The sequence below is a fragment of the Brachycentrus maculatus genome, unplaced genomic scaffold (assembly GCF_059751285.1).
Source record: "Brachycentrus maculatus isolate JH-2025_06_01 unplaced genomic scaffold, ASM5975128v1 h1tg000105l, whole genome shotgun sequence".
Classification (NCBI taxonomy): Eukaryota; Metazoa; Arthropoda; class Insecta; order Trichoptera; family Brachycentridae; genus Brachycentrus; species Brachycentrus maculatus.
In genome coordinates, this window is record NW_028280859.1 from 3,160,688 (window position 1) to 3,174,355 (window position 13,668).

Here is a 13,668-nt window from a genome sequence, read left to right on the forward strand (position 1 = left end):
CATAAGACAATGTAATCGTTGAAAAGAGGCGGCTAGTTTCAAATTTCGTAACACGAGTTTTTTTTATACTCATTCTTGCTTGCCAAATTTAGTGTAAAGGATTTTTTATAGACAATTTAAGAATAGATAAGTCGTGTCAAAATGAAATTAATACCACTTTATAGGTAATTTAATAGTTATTATTAAAATGTTACTTTGTTTTAAAATCTCTATAAATATTTTATTATAACTTCATTATAATGTCTATCGGTTTCGAAGCTTTTATAGCGAAGATATAAAAATTACCTAAATTAATGACATAAGTAAAATCACGGTTTTAACCCCTGCCTGGTTATGTAATATAACATCCTAGCCTTCCAATCGTCTGATAATATTGGTAACGACAAAACTCGGTCACTGGTCAAATAAAACGTAAATGGAAAAATGTGTATGGTTTTTATTTTATTAATTTTTATTAAATTATATGTTTAAATAAAGTCTTCAATTTCTTTCGATTACAGATTATTTTTGGCTTTTTAATAAGATTTTTCGACTTTTTTTCAAAATACATCTTGACAAAGGTCGGTTTTGGAACTAAATGCCTCAAATATTCCGTTAGCTGAAAATTATTACGTCAATAATTCAAATGGCCCTCAAAGCGAAGTTAGCTGTTACAAAACCACATTAAATTGTTAAATAAATCTTTATATAAATGGGTCCGTAATACAAATAAATTTTATACTAGATATCGTCAATTGAATTGAAAATTATATTTATATGAACAAATATTTATGTCTTCACTTGTAATTTGTCACATGTTAAAGAGTATGTGCACGATCATCAATAACAAAGGGCGAATTAAACGATTTTTCTTTAAAGTGTGACGTAACAGAAAATCGAGAAAAAATTATTGGATTCTACCAAAGTTGTTATAAATAATTTGACAAATAATATCAAAAGTGAAATAATATATATATTTTTTAATTGATTAGGAGCATGCAAGAAATATTACTTATATAACTCAATTGTATTGGGACCGTATAATTCTAATAATTGAGGAAAATATATATGTTTAGGAATATATAAAAATTAGTAAAAAACGTTCATTTACTTTTTATTTTATTTTTTCTATTTAATATAGTTTTTGAATAATTTAATTTATTTGATGGACATTTCGTCTTTTGACAATCCTTAAATATGTATATACGCTGTTCTCTCCAATAAAGAGACTAGCTCTTGTGCTTGGAAAGGGACTTACACTTATTTTTTTATTCGGCTGTCCAAACTCAAAACACAGTAAGGGATTTTTTTTTTCTTAGTCCAAAAATGGAAAAAAAAGCGTAGGTACTACAAAAAAATGTCCCCTACTGTGTTTTAAGTTTGGACAGCCGTATTGTTTATGCTTGTGAGTGATAATTTAAATTTAATTTTTTTATTTCATATAAAATAGTGCTACTGTCTATTTAAAGATAATTTTATCCATTTTATGCTCCTTTTTCATTCAGAAGGATTGGAACCAGGACTTAGCTTTCGTTTAGGTTAAAAATGTTACCTGAAAAACAGAAAAAATACTGTAATCCAAATCCAAGTATTAAAATACATGGTATTTTTAGTCGGATTGATTATCACATGAGATTCTAGCTTCGATTTCCGCAAAACAACATTGTGATATTATGCTAAAATAACTTATAGTAAGATTTCACCCTCTGAGCAAAATCACAATAAATAACATTTGAGATCATTTTATATCAGACGCCAAAGTTAGTGAATTCTTTCGCTAGCTGTGATATCGTCTCGTGCGGCGCAAAAATTCGCAGTAATAAAATTTCTCGCAGTGTTCGGGGAAAGAAAATTTGGGAAAATAAAGGCATTACGGCCGATACGTATTGTCTTCTAGGCAAATAAAATGTCAGCGGTTTGATTAATGACGGGTTTGCGACGCCTGGCGCCAAACAAACAAGAGTCTGATCTGTTGAAAACCAAGTATTCTAGCAAGCAAAGTGGCACCTCGCAACCAAATCATTCCATCAAGCTCAATTCAAAACGAAACTCCGACTAAATGCTGAGGTTTTTTTATAAGTGTTTGTATATTCCTTGATGATTGTGAGTTTGTTTTTTTCCGGATACTTCGCTAAAGTTTGCAGGCGACCTCGCGGGGCAGAGTTTACAAACATTTTTTATTAGTTTTAAAATCGTTTTAAAAAATCTGATATTGTTCCGATGACACATTTTAATTAGATTGTATCGAGATGAGATTTAGTTGTGAAATAAACTTCAGGAGTCACAAAGATATTACCAGCTTACTTTTTTTTCATTAGTTCAACCGGGTCTATTGTCCGCTTCCGTTGTTCATGTAATGGTTGGCGCGTTTAGCTACCGTGCTGGAGGTCCCAGGTTCGATTACCAGGAGGGGGGGGGGGGTTGAAAATAAATATAAGTGATTTTACATGCTAATATTTATTGCAGGAGTCCAGTGTAATATTGAATATTAAATAATCTTGATTTTCACCTTACCTTCATGTAGGTGACAATCAAGATAACACTGCGTCAATACGAAACAGTATCCCATGCACCATTCGTTGCGGATAAGGGTCAGAAGAACCCGGCTACGCGTTACTGTAATCCAGTGAAATGGAAAAGAAAAAAATAATTATCACATATTTCCAAGGTGTTTATTGCTTGTGTAGCATATGTATTTGTCTTTCTTTGTCAATATTGCATATTCGTGATTTTACATTCTAGTTTTTATTTAAAATTCCCTGGACTGGTCCTTGAAGCGCAAGAGTGATCACCTTGCCTGCATGTAAGTAACGATCAAGATCATACTCGGTCAATAAGATGCAGTGCCCTTTGCACTATTGGGTGAGGAAAAGGGTCAGGAGAAGAATAAGAAGAAGAATATATTTTTTTACACTAGCTGTACCCGTCTACGCGTTACTGTAGCTTAGTTAAATGGAAAAATAAATAGATAAGACATGATGATAAGAAATGTCGCCAAAGTAAGAAAACTCATTTTTTTAATTTTAATTGTTTTGTGGTTTTCTTTGTATTTTTTTTTCTATAAATCATATATATCCCTCACTCCTTTCAACAACGTCAAATATCAAAAATCGTCAATTATCAATTGTGTATGTTTTCGGAATGCCCAGAAAATGTACTATATCCCAGCAAAAGAGGCATATTTTTAACTTAATATTTACCCGCTACAGGGTAAAATGTGTTGTTTTTGCAGTTTGAAGAAAAGGGATTGTTTAATTATTTTTTTTAAATATACTAAATATTTTTCAAATGGAGAAAAAACATTCAGGTTTTACCTAAAAAGATCTGTTGCACAGTAAAAAGTTCAATAAGTGGCTTGATATTTATTTTTAATACATTTTATTACGTTCTTAAACATTAAAAACGATCTCCTGAAAAATCTAGTTTTTTTTATATATGGCGTTGTTGAAAGTAGTGAGCAATATATGCACACAGTTTTCACAAATGGTATTTATTAAGTGAAATTTCAATAAAAAAAAGGTATTTCTAAATTTAGACCCACGCCTAAGTTCTGCGTTTTGAGAATATTATTTTCCACAATCAGCTCTTGTAGCAAGAGGCTTGCTAATAAACTTGATAAAACTTTCCTCTCGGTAAAGCAGCTATGTCTGTAATCGTCACTAAGCCCGAACATTTCCGAAGCTCGGAGAATCATTAAAAATTTCAGCTCCCGTAAATCGTAGAACGTTTCATCGTGCGAAAGTGATGTTATGTGAACCATCTCGCACAGACAACAGTTTGTCGTACGACAGTTGTGACTTTATCGTCGCTATCGATTCGGGCTATAACATTACGAACTTCCCATACCATATTCTGCACTTTGTATTCATGGAACAAAACAAAATATTGCCTAAAATTTTGTCTTTAGATTCACGTTTTTTTTTCGTTTGGATTTCAAAAGGTATTTCATAATAGAACATACATAGTATAAATATTCATAAAACAAAAAAAAACATTTTTAATATTTTAATATTTTTTTAAATAACCTTTTTTACTAGCTCATTCAAATTTATCCTAATTTATTTTGACGCCATTTGGCTACCATAATGGAGGTTTAAGAGATCGATTTGCAGTGAGGACAAAATAAAAAAATTACACTTGTGTTTATTATATATTACAACTAGGCAACACTGCTTTTATACGCAGCAGTGCCCTATGCACCATTGTGCGCAGATAAGGATTTAAAAAAAAGAGAAAGAAGAAATCCGTTTCATTTGGCACTAAACAATCGTTATTTTCATTAAAATTGTTTTAAAATAAAGAAAAGAAGAATTTTTGTTTTTATCAATACTTCCTTCATTTCATTTCAATAAATCTTCTTTTCATCTCAATTCACTGTAACTATTATTATGATTAGTATTTTTATTTATAATTTATTTTTAAAGTTTTTTTAACTGTTGCGATATTATAAGCTTATGGAATACCTTGTCGTTGATTTTAAGTTTTTTTTTATTTTATCTATTTTTTTAAATCTTATTACTTATGAGATTTGTTAATTACATTGTTTACAGGTATTTATGTACTGTATATAAATAAATAAATTTATAAACAACCGTCTGTTAATTACATAAAATAACTGAAAAAATAAATGTTTTTCATTAAATTATCTTTGTTAATTTATGTTTTACATACTTGGTAAATACCACTGTTTCTTCAAACGTTTTATAACACTTGTTTCGATGTATTTCAAGTCATTTTCAAACACCTTGATAATGCGGAATAATGTCACAAAAGATTTTAAAGAATAATGGTATTTAGTAAGTAAAACGTAAATTAGATTTTACCGCGACTAAGTGTCTGTGATTAATGAAAATAAGTTATTTTTCTCCTCAATCCAGTTACATTTTTTTAATGTAGCTAGTCCGAGGTAGCTCTAAAACCCTTTGATTTGAGCATGTGTACAGTTATAACGAAATGTTAATTTTTATTTTTACCACGTTAGACGACTTGAAAAGCTTTTAAAAATGTATCTACATCCGTATTATTCACGTTATGAGTTTTTCCGCACTTTATTTTAATATGAGGATACTTGATATTAATTATACCCTACAATGTATATTTTATATATGTGGAATAGGAAGAATATAATTTCCTTTTTTAAAAAAATGTAACATTACAGGAAATTTCAAAAAAGTATTATTTTAATGATTACTGATAACTTGTAATTATCACGTTAGTTCTTATGATTATCACTAAGAACTTGTTATAATCACGTTCATTTTTATAATTATTACGTTGGTTCTTATAATTATCCCGTGAGTTCTTACAGTATAACGTAAGTACTTATAATTATCACGTTAGTTTTTATGGTTTTCACGTTAGTTCTTGGAATTTAACGCGTTAGTTCTTGGAATAATCATGTAATTATCTCGTTAGTACTTGTAATTATCACGAAAGTATTTTAAATACTTGTGACACTATTTCTACTAATACCGTCACACCGTTTCCCTGCCATGATAGACAGAGGGAATGGAACGCCACACTTATCTATTCTGGCATACAATTACTCATTACTTCCACTTAAGGGGAATAAAAATAAATATAAATGAGTATTACGTATTTTGACAGGACTAGCAATTCATAAAAAAATATAAAATAGCTTATAAAACTTTGCATGTACTATGTGTGCATATATTTGTTCCTACATAAATAAATGTAATCTAGTAAGTGGAAAAATCCCATGGAATTTACGTTATAAAATAATATTAACAACATTTTGAGTGTCTCCTAATACTTGTCAAATCTGGATTATCTCCAATTATATGAGTTATTTTTCTGCCATCTCAACATAGATGATGAAGAATATGGGTAATATAAAAAGCTTCTTTCATCTCAATAATATATGTGTCCAGTGAAATTCTAGTGATTCAAGCACTATGTTTTGAAATTGAACCATATATGTTCCAAGAATTTGAGTAGTGTGGTATCATGTAAAGAATTGTTGAATGTTACACGTGCGTAAAATGATGACTTAAACCAGCCTATGACGGTCGTAAGCCTTGTGAACGCCCAGGCTTTCATACTCTTCTTCATATATGATGAAATGTCAAACAATAGTTTAAAATGATACATTTTATACTTATTGCATTTCGCGTATGGGGTCTAGATACATATGATTACATTTCCGTATATTCCAGTATATTGTTCCCCTTTAGTACACTTTAAACTGTGGCAAAAATTCCATTATTTCCCTCCATTACAAAATTCCGTTACAAACTCACATTACAAACATATTCTATTCAATTCACCTTCTGCCCGCGGATAAGTATTCCACCAACATACTGATAGGGGAAAGTGTTGCGCTTTCAATACGTTTGTTTTATTAACGTAAATATTACGTATAAAAACGTTATTTCTTTATAAGGTTTCTCTTAATTAAAAACTTTGCAAAAAAGTTGGCAAAAGAAGGATGAAAGCAGACTGAATTTAGTCAAAATGCGATCTCTGAGACGAATGCGCGAAAAAACGATGTATGATAGATGTTCAAATGGTGATATAAGGAAAGAATATATTAGTGAGTTAAGCATTATTGATAAAATTAAGAGAGCTGTGCCTGTGTTGAGATGATTTGAACCTGTGAAGTGAATGAGCGAGAAAAGAATGATAAAACAAATTTATGAGGCCAATATAGCTGAAAATAATAGCAAAGGAAGACCGAAGAAATTTTGGCATAATTAAATATGAGTTAATATTAAAATTACTAAGGTGCTGCATTTTTGTACGAAGATAACACTGAGTGCATTAAGATAAATTACCCTTTCACAACTTGGTTTCACCATTTCATTGGTGTTAAACAGGGATGTGTAATGTCACCACATGTGTCAAATTTATCCCTTTATCTTTTCTGCCTACTCTCACAAAAAAGTGTCTCGGTATTTACGTAGTTTTTTAGTTTAATTTTCATACCTAGGATACATAGGAAGAATTATAGGTGAGTCGCAAAAATTAGCATTCAGGCACAAAACCTCCCCTACATAAGTACTCCAAACATTCACAGTTAACATCTGCCTCAAATGTATAACTTACCTATAACTTCATTACTATACTGTTCGCTCTTAGACAAGAAATTCGCAATTGCTTTAAAACATTATTACTGTTCAGTTCAAGGGTTCAAATTATCAGAACGCTAACTACATTCTAAAATGTGGTTAATATTTATGAGTTCCTAGTAAACATGTTACTTCACTCTTAAACAGACATCATGAATATCAATGCCGTTATAATATTGCTTTTGATATATGGAATAAATATCACATATTGAAAGTCAAATATTCCTTGATGAAAGTATATATTTTTCGGGCTACGTATATATTTTTTGAACGAGATCTTCATCATTGAAATGATTAGTTTCTAAAAGAATAAGGTTTGTTTCTTATAATTTTTTTAAATTTAAAATTATGATTTGTATTTGTTTTCGAATACCTTAAGTAGAATAAGCATCATCGATTTTTCAAAGTATTTTGATTTTTGTACTAGTGTGATTTTTTTAAACAAAACATAATGAATTCCATTAATTGAGTCACTTTGTGGTGAAATCTATCCGTTTTCTTATTGAAGTTTCAGTTGGTAAATACCGCTATTTCTTAATATCTATAGTATCACGTGTTTCGATGCATATACATCATTTTCAAATACCGTATGTGAAGCTTAGTCTTAATATATTTAAAAAAAGAGATATGTATTTACCAAGTAAAACTTAAATAAAAAAATAAAATATATATATATATATATATATATATATATATATATATATATATATATATATATATATATATATATATATAAATTTATATATATATAAATAAATATATATATATATATATATATATATATATATATATATATATATATATATATATATATATATATATATATATATATATATATATATATATATATATATATATATATATATATATATATATATATATATATATATATATATATATATATATATATATATATATATATATATATATATATATATATATATATATATATATATATATATATATATATATATATATATATATATATAAATATATATATATATATATATATATATATATATATATATATATATATATATATATATATATATATATATATTTATGTATATATATATAAATATATATTTATATTTATATATAAATATTTATATATATATATATATATATATATACATATATATATATATATATATATATATATATATATATATATATATATATATATATATATATATATATACATATACATATATATATATATATATATATATATATGTATATATATATATATATATATATATATATATATATATATATATATATACATATATATATATATATATATATATATGTATATATATATATATATATATATATATATATATATATATATATATATATATATATATATATACATATATATATATATATATATGTATATATATATATATATATATATATATATATATATATATATATATATATATATATATATATATATATATATACATATGTGTGTGTGTATATATTTCTAATGTACATATTATTTTAATTTTTTTATTTCTATTATAGTCCATACGAAAATATAATTTTGTTTTTAAAATCATTGAGAAATTAATAAATAAAAATCATCACAGTGTTCACGACTCTATTCTGTGTAATAAATAGCGCAATTTTTAAAAAAAAAAGCGTTTTCTTTATATTAATACGTAGAAAATATTATCCACAATCAGAAACCTCATCCGACCCCCATTAATTAATCTGATTATTTCAGGCCGAACACTTTCAGCAACGAAAAATATTTCCTACAAAATGAAATAAGTAAGGAAACAATTTATTTCTCCTGCGGTATATGTAATCGTAGTACAAAAACCTGTTATTTCGGAAGTATGTAACAGTATAAAAGATTTTTTACCGAAAATATTTCTAGAAGTCATTTTTATTCTTCTGATCATTAGCTGCATCTAATGATGCAAGGGGCACTGCATCGCATAGACGCAGTGTTTTCCTGATTGTTAATCGCATGAAGCCAATCAGTGTTAGCTCCATACTATGTTAACATAGCCCATAACTTTATTCTGAGTTTATAAATATATTTTCTTTCTATCATGTTGATTAGAGCAAAAATTTGATTCGTTGACCCTTTTCCATTAAAAAATCGCTATTAACTTCACACTCTTTTCCTATTGTTATGGTTGTAACATTATTAAACCTTTTGAACAATATCCTTCCATATATGTGTCGCTCAGTTTCAAAATCCGCCAAATCCAGTTTTATAAGATTTTAAAGTAAATACCACATCGGAATGCCAATTGTGGGTTTTATTGTTTAAAATATTTATATATTTGGAAAACCTGCTAGATTCCACGGAAAAAATACTTAAAAACAGCGTTGTATTTCAAACTCCGCTATATCCATGGAACTTCCCTTCTGACCCATATCGGCCAATCAGAGAGCAGGGATATTTCAAAAATCAAGATGGCGTCATTGTCTGTTTGTGCCTCGTGGTAGTGTTTTGTGCTTGCGTTATTTGTGGATTTTTAGTATAAATAATGGCTGATTTGACAAAAAATGTGGTGCAAGTTCCTCCTAAGGAAGCTAGAAAACGTGTAATTAATAAAAACAACTGGAAAAGGGAATTGAAACGTCAGAATCGGTGAGTCAAAAACAGCCTGTTATTTACATACAGCATGTTCTTCCATGTGAATAATCATCAACTTAGCGTTTTCTTTATTAAAAAAAAATATATTTTTTTTAAACTAAACTAAATAAGCTCGTTAACTGAAGCAAAACATTTTTTTCAGATATTCATCCAAACATTTACCCAGCCTGCCAAAGTGTTGACACGGAAACAACACATATAAATGTTCAACGCTTTCTATTCAAGAGATATCAAGAATGCATCGCAATTTTTATAAATCTATCAAAAAAATTGATCAAGATAATTACATATTACAGCATTGCCGTATGAAACAGTGTAAAAGAGAAAGGCCAACATCTGGAGCCAGAGGCCCTAAAGATATGAGTGTCAATTATTACATTTTTATGATTAATCCACGAAAGCAAGTAAGAATATGCAAGACTGCCTTTTTGCAAATATTACATGTTGGCAAAGATAGGGTAACTGGCGTATTACAACGCTCCTTTAATGAAGCGGGGAGCCTGGCGAAAGAAAAAAGGGGAGGAAACAGAAAAAGGAATATTTTTATCGAGAGACATCGTAGCGTTCATAAATTTATCGAGTCTTTGCAGGCAGCTGAACCGCACTATTGCCGTACAAAGTCATCGGTTAGGTTATATTTACCACCAGAGTTAAGCATCCATAAATTGTGGACCATGTTTAACGAAGGAAGCCATAATTTGCAAGTTAAACAGTCATTTTTTAGAAATATTTTTAATAGAAAATATAATGTTGGTTTTGGGTCACCCTTAAAAGACACCTGCTCTCGCTGCTCTGAATTGAGCATCAGAATTAAAAGTGAGACTGATGTGAAAGTTAAGCAAGAACTGATCACTAAAAAAAGAACCCACTCATTAAAAGCAAAAGCTTTTTATGACATGCTAAGAAATAATGAAGACGAATTTGTTACCATATCATTTGATTGCCAGAAAAATAATCCCTTGCCGAAACTTCCAGACCAAGCTGCTTACTTCAGCAGGCAAATTAACTTTTACAATTTTACTGCTGTTGTTGGAACATCTAAAAGCTCTCTAGATAATGTTCACATATATTACTGGAGTAAAACAGATAACCCAAAGGCATCGAACCAAATTTCAAGTGCTGTATTTCATTTACTATCAACAATTAAGATAAGTGATAATAAAAGAATAATAAAACTTTTTGCAGACGGGTGCGGCGGTCAAAATAAAAACAGTACACTTATTGGCATGTGCAGTAAATGGCTGCAATCCTTTGCGCCCCCGCAAATCACAAATTTAGATATAATTTTTCCAATGATGGGACACTCTTTCTTACCACCTGATAGAGTGTTTGCCCAAATTGAAAAAGAAACAAAAAAATTACAATTATTACTGATCCCCAAATATATGTTGATATATTTAGAAAGCACGGTAAGGTCTATCATCTTACAGAAGACGTTAATGTATTCTATTGGAAAGATGAAACTTCCAGAGTATTTAAACCACCAGGATCATGGCATTTCAAATTTAATCAAACGAAGAGATTTTTACTGAAACGTGGAAGACAAAGTGTGAGCGTGCAAGAAGAAGAAAATTACAAGCATGACTTTTATCGACCAAAGTATGTAAATAAAAAAGGAAAAAATAGTTGTCAATTAGATCCTTCAATATTAAGAAGAGGAAATAAAATTGCACCCCTCAAAATCAAAGATGTAATTTCATTACTGACAAAGCACTATGGCGAAGATTGGCGCAATCAACCATCTTTGCAATTCTATAAAAACGTCGAACAAACAAACGAAAACTTCGCCCAACAAGAAAATATAGAATGCGTCCCGTTAGTGGAAACTGAAAATTTTATATAAGCTTATAAACTAATGTAAAACTTGTTTTTGTATGTGTTACTGCAAAATATTTTTATATGTATGTAAATATTGTATACCTTACCTTTATTTCTATATTTTAATATTATAATGTACCTTTATTTTGCTTATTAAATATATAATACCTACTAAATTTTTCTTGTTATTTTGATGACACAAATAATTTTGAAGCAACCTGTATAGCTGAATTTAAAATGGTGGCCAAGTTTTAAGTTACTTGCAAAATCCGCTACATCCTTCAATGTTATTATCAAAACCCGCCAGATCCTAAAGTGAATATCAAAATCCGTCAGTTCCATATTTTTTTTACCATAAAACATCGTATTCTTAAAAAATACTGAAGAATTTTCAAAAAAAACTGGATGATTCTCAATTTCATAATATTTTATTTAAAGGTCAACATTTTTTTTAAACATTAATGTTACCCAGAGAATTTTGCATTTTTTGGCAAATCGACTTACATGGATCTGGCGGCTTTTGAAACTAAGCGACACATATATTCCCAACAGCTCCCAAAAGAATACTAATGACTTTATCCGCACTAAATATGGCACAGTATAAAAATAAAAAATAAAATTAATTGTAGATTTAGTAAAGAAAGCAAGTCCTGCGCTTCGTGTACCATTCCAGAGTGATTGACATATAAAAAATTGACAGAGAAAATCGCTTATATTTATTTAACCTCTCTTGGAAATTGAACCCGAGACCCAGAACGGTAGCTAAACGCACTCACCACTAAACTACGGAAGCGTGTTATCATATCAAATTACAATTTTATACATTGATTACAGTTTCGAGAACTGTATTTCTTGAAATTTGTCATGTATATATTAATAAACTCAAAAAATTTAGCGTCTAAACGTGTTTTATTTTTACATTTAAATTATCCTATTTTTCCATAAAGTTTACCGAATAAAAAAAAACACTTATTTGGTTACATGTTGAGTGTTTATAGCTTCTACTATATGAGTATTTGACATCAAAAACTTAAACTGTAGAGAAATATAAACCTAGAAAAAGTAACGAATACCATCCCTATCGAGTAACCGAATGAGTAACAGTTACCCATTATTCACGTCTCTAATATCGAATGTAATTCGCATACTGGAAAGCGTCAAGTTCCAGGTTACCAATAAATCATCGGACCGTATTGCATATTTCTTGCACCACAGATATGTAAGATAGATTCCAACACATCGTATGGGAGATATTGCAATAAATTATTTGAATGTTTAATATCTACAACTGTTGAGTTATAGACCGTAGCATTTAAGAACTAATCCAAATCCATGAGTCTTATCAATTATTTAATTTAATCAATTATTTAAAAAATAATCGCGCTGACAGCTCTAGGTCGAAGATATTCGCAAAGTTTTCATACAGAATTGCTCATCAATTGCAAGTTTTCTATTTTTTTTCGGGAATTTTGTATGCATACAAGTACACGTGGTTATTTGTCCATGAGTAGTTATGCTTGATATATACTTGATAATTGATAAATTTACTGAAAAGAAATGTTTAATAAATAGCAGGAATATACATGATGAGGTGAGATTCATTCCGAATATCACATATCGCTCACTCCTTTCAAGAACGTCATAAATCAAAAATCGTCCATTTTCAGTTGTGCATGTTTTCGGAATGCCCAGAAAATGTACTATATCCCAGCAAAAGAGGCATATTTTTAACTTAATATTTACCCGCTACAGGACAGAAAGTGTTGTTTTTGCATTTTGAAGAAAAGGTCATGTTTAATTATTTTTATAAAATAAATTAGTAATTTTTCAAATGGAGAAACAATCTTCAGGTTTAACCTAAAAAGATTTGTTGGACAGTAAAAAGTTCAATAAGTGGCTTGATATTTATTTTTAATAAATTGTATTTTATTTTTAAACTTTAAAAACGTTCTCCTGAATTGCCTAATTTCAAAATCCGCCAGATCCATGTAAGTTAATTTCACAAAAAAATGCTAAATTCTCCGGGTAACATTTATGTTTGTCTTGATTTGTCTATCTTTAGATGAAATATTATGAAATAGAGAATTTTCTCATTTTTTGGATTTTTTTCAGTATTTAAGAAAAAACAAGAGACACAAACCGAAAATGACGTCATCTTAA

The 13,668-nt window shown here is 28.8% G+C and overlaps 1 pseudogene; it reads left to right on the forward strand.

The window, feature by feature from the left end:
* Nucleotides 1–9,893: 9,893 nt before the first annotated feature.
* Nucleotides 9,894–12,186, forward strand: LOC148310157 (uncharacterized; annotated as a pseudogene).
* Nucleotides 12,187–13,668: the final 1,482 nt, after the last annotated feature.